At 44.7% G+C, this 4,602-nt stretch overlaps 1 long non-coding RNA gene across 1 annotated transcript; it reads right to left on the bottom strand.

Annotated features, from left to right (window-relative positions):
- Positions 1-1,592: 1,592 nt before the first annotated feature.
- Positions 1,593-4,230, bottom strand: LOC310765978. Its single transcript, XR_014549892.1, has 2 exons — positions 2,856-4,230; positions 1,593-1,970 (listed from the first exon to the last, which is right to left on the bottom strand). It is a non-coding gene; the product is annotated as an uncharacterized lncRNA (long non-coding RNA).
- Between the last annotated feature and the right edge of the window lie 372 nt (positions 4,231-4,602).

Here is a 4,602-nt window from a genome sequence, read left to right as displayed (position 1 = left end):
ATGGCGGCTTGCCTGTGGCCATCTTGTGAGGTCAATGGCTGAGGTGAGACTTGAACCGGGGATTTTCTGCCCCTTGCTCTTAGGGCAGAAAAACAACTATTATCAGTGAAGGCAAGCCGTGGCTAGGTATCACATTTTTACGTTGTTATACAGCAGAGAGCGGTGGAAGGATGTTTTTCCTGCTGCACATTACTTGACTTGTTTCCTTGTGCGTCAGCCCCCGCCAAGCTCTGCTCTGGGAGAAGTGGGGATTATAATAATAATAATTCAACCTTTCTGTCCATTTTTGAAAAACTTTGTTGAATGTTCTCTTTATTGTGCTTGTAGTGACACCTTCTGGCCATTCCTCAGCACTGATTTCTATTAAAGTTGTGTGTTTTGTGATATGCCCAAGCATGTCTTGGCAGTACTGGCAGGCAGGAAAATGCAGTCGGGAAAGAAGGATTATATCACTGTTGTTATTCATTGTTAGCATCTGTATTCTGTATGTTCGGTCCATTGAATAAATCTCGCAGTAGGTGCAGAAGCAACAGATAATATATGCAGCCAACACTATTCCTGATGTTCTCTTTTTAGGAATGGAGTTTTCTGGGGATGTGATGGAGACTGGTGAGGCTGTCAACAGCCTAAAGGAGGCGAGAGGAATTCATTGGGGTTGGAGGTGTCAAGAGAATTCTGGCAAAAATGACTAATATTTCCTTATTTGTCCCATGTTTGGAATGGAAATCAATTCACCAGACTGAATCACATTTTTAATCTGTTTTTTCCCCCAAAGGGAAGTTTATTGAATGCTGTTCTTTAAAATTGTTTTTAGGGAACCGGCTTAACGAGTTTCATTACATTAAGCAATATTAGCCTTATATTAAATAAATAATATTTGTGCAACAGGTTCAGTTGGGGCGGACTTCGCTCTGCCGCACTTAAGGAGGCCAGAAGCAGAGACATGGAGTCGTGCAAGGCAAAGGTGTCAAATAGTTCAGGGGCTGCCCTGGGTGGTGCTGTTTGCACAGATCCAGTTAGCTCCCATATCCCAGTTTGCCATTTGGATTAGAGCCAGGGGGATTGGAAAAATGCTTGCCAAGCTGCTGCTGTCAGGTCAAGAGCGCTGCTTTCAACATGTCTGGATGTTTTACCGTTTTGCGGGGAGAAATGGTAGGGCATCGCTTTATCTCGTGTGTTGATAGCTTTCCATTGATGGTTTTTGGACTAGGAGGATTGTGTAATTGGTGTGGCCAATACCAAAGCTCTGGCAGAGGAGTACCGTATTTTTCACTCAATAGGACGCACCCGACCATAGGACACACCATGTTTTAGAGGGGGAGCGCAAGAAAAAAAAAATTCTCCCCCTCTCTGCTCAGCGCCCCTTCAGCAAAGCGGCAGGAGAAACGGAGCCCCTTCCATAAATATAGATGGGAAATGGCTGTGTATAGTGAATACTTATCTACTTTTAAAATTCTCATTCTTGATCTTATTTCTTCCTTTTCTTTACCTTCTTCTTGTTCTTTTCTTTTATATTTTACCTTTCATTTATTTTCTTTATTGTGAATATTGTTTAGTAGAGGTGCAAATAATTGTAAATATGAGAAGAGGTAAAATGTTTTCTAATTTTCTATTGGTTACATGTATTTTCCTTTTTTTGTATATTTGTATTTTTTTCTAATTTGTACTCAATAAAATTAATAATAAAGAAAGAAAGCTCATCACGTGTCCATCTCTTCGTCCCACTTGGCGGCGTCAGGCAACTTCATGTTTTCTCACATGAAATCAAGGAACATGGAGGCCTGCAGTAACCGGCCCAGCCTCTGGAAGTGCCGTGTATGGTGGGAGAGACTCCACAGCTCCTTTGATCCCTTCGTATTGCAAGAGGCTCTCTGGCGTCTCATGCTTGAGGAGGGTTTCCACCACTGCCTGAGCCTCGAGGTAGTTCCGCGAGTTTGTGTTCCACGTGATGGAAAACTTCAACACAGCCTCTGGAAGAAGGGGTTTGGGGAAGACACATCAGGAAGGAGTGCAAGTTGCAGGCAGCGTGGCCACCTTGAACCAACACACCTCTCTTGCGAAGCGTGGCCAGGTCTGGGCACACATCTGACCTGCGCCTTTCTTCAAGGCAAGGAAGCAGATCCAACACCCCTCCCCACCTAGTAGAAACAATTCATGATGGGAGGGGTGACTGAGTTTATTCCAGACTACATGGCTTGCAGGAATGGGTTTTATAATATTTATAAAAGTACAACAACAACAATATGCATTATAATCTTTGCTCTAGTATTACAGAGCTGGTGGAACTAATTTGAGGCTGTGTACACACCATACATTAAAAGCATTATCGCTTCTCCCCTGTAAGAATCCTAGGAACTGTAGATTGGCCTTCTACCGCATAGCTACAATTTGTAGCACCCTTTACAAACTGCAATTCCCAGGATTCTTTGGGAGAAATGTGCTTTTAATGCCTGTTTTTCCTGCAGCAGGCATGCTCAGCTACCCCTCTGGAAGCTCAATCCCACAGAAAGCTGTGACGGCCACCAACTTGGATAGTTTTATGCAGGAAAGGTTATCAATGGCCACTAGGCATGATGGCTATGCTCTACCTCCACAGTCAGTGGCAGTAACGTTTGTGAATAGTAGTTGCTGGAAGATGCAGGAAGGGAATACAGAATGCTCTTGTTTCCACAGGTCTCTGGTTGGCCACTGTGAGAACAGGATGCTGGACTAGACAGGCCAATGTGGCCTCATCCAGCAGGTACTTCTTATGTCCTTACGTGGTTCAAGGGTAGAGATTGTGAGAAGGCATCTTCCAAAGCAATCCCACCCCGCAAATAGCTTTGGAGCCTTCTTGCCTCTAGCCTAGCCCTCACCCCTTTTCCTGTTCCCGCTGGAGTCTTCTTTTGCTTGCCACGCCTGCGGGCTCTCTTCCGGCCAACGCTGCCAATGACAGATCTTAAAAACTTGGGGTCGGTGAGATTCGGCAATCGCAGAACCTTGCGCCTGCTGGACCTCCTGAGCGGAGCAGGTTGTGTCTTGCTCCTCGTGAAGTAGGGTGAAATGTGAGGAGTGCTGCAGAGGCAGAAGGTCTGGCCGAGATGGTAGAGCACGGCTTCTCTGTCAGGGGCTTCTTCCTAACCCAGTGGAACACCAGTATCATACGCCTCTTAGATGGGTTGGACATGCTGAAGAAGGTGCTGGAGGCCCAAAGACCAGGGTGACTTCAAAGCGGAGGACGCAGCAGGCAGTTCCCTATCAATGGTGCCAAATCCAAGCAAATGTTAGCTCCAGTCCTGTTAAATCGATCCAGCAATTATGAACGTTAAAGAAGGGATTAATTCCTCAGGCAGTATGAAAAGACTTTCTGTGGCTTTTTCATAGATGGGAGCCCCCAACTACTGCCACTGTTGACAGCCTGTTGCCCCTTCACTCTGCTTGAATGGGTTATGTCACAATGGTTCCTTCATCAGGTGTTTGTGAGCATGAAAATGCTGTTGGGAGTTTCAGCAATGAAGGCTCAGGCATAACATACTGTTTGAAAGTCTGAACATTTCCTCTTTTTTTATTTAACAAAATTTATATACCACTTTTATAATTTATATACAAATTATTAGGAGAGTAAGCTAAAAATATACTGTAGTTTATTCACTTATAGGCTAGTTTACATACTTTATTCCTTCTTATACTTCCACCCCACCTTTCCTTCACAGAGCATACACACTTCAGCCTCCACCTTCTCCATTTTATCCTGACAGCAATATTGTGAGCTAGGGCCATAGCTCAGTGGTAGAACAACTGCTTAGCATGCAGAAGGCATCAGGTTCAGTCCCCAGCATCTCCTGGTGGGACTGGGAGCTCTCCCTCTGCGCTTCGGAGGCTTCGCGTTGCTATCGCTGAAGCCAAGGAGCCTGCATTCGCTCCACAGGACGCACACTCATTTCCCCTTAATTTTTGGAGGGGAAAAAGTGCGTCCTATAGAGCAAAAAATATGATACATAGCAGATCAAAAGATAATTGAAAACAAGCCCCCAAAGTATCATTCTTTAGGGTTGCAGCATGTAGACGTGTAATCCATCAAAATATTGGCCGAAGCTACCTCACTTCTCCAGATGTGTTAAGAGGGGGTTGCCTGTGAAACTTTGGGTTGGCATTTTTGGGAATGTTCATCATGACATTTTGGGCAGCACTGAGCTGTGTTGTATCCCGAATCTAGCAAGCGAGGTTAGTTAATCTTCTGGACAATCTTCTAATGAAAAAAGTGGCAACATCTTTATGTGTTTGGCCATATCTGTTACCACTTGGGCCCATTTGCTGTGTGTGTTCCTCTCATGCGCATGTATTGGAAGACAGCCAGGACTGCTTCAACCGCAGTGAAATTACCATATTTTTCCATGTATAAGACTAGGTTCCCCCCCCTAATAAATTATGTCAAAAATTAGGGGGCATCTTATACACAGATAGTGCTGAGGCCATTTTCTTAAATACGAGTCCCCCAAAATAGGGGGCGTCTTATACATGGGGGTGTTTTATAGACGGAAAAATTTGGTACTCTGTGACCTCTGCTACAGTGCCTTATGAACAAGGGTGAGGCTGTAACACCTTGGACCTCTTCGTTGCTGA

Source organism: Podarcis filfolensis (assembly GCF_964270895.1).
Source record: "Podarcis filfolensis genome assembly, chromosome: 6".
In the NCBI taxonomy this organism is placed as follows: domain Eukaryota; kingdom Metazoa; phylum Chordata; class Lepidosauria; order Squamata; family Lacertidae; genus Podarcis; species Podarcis filfolensis.
The sequence above is the reverse complement of the archived record's forward strand: the minus strand, read 5'-3'. Positions and strand labels throughout refer to the sequence as shown.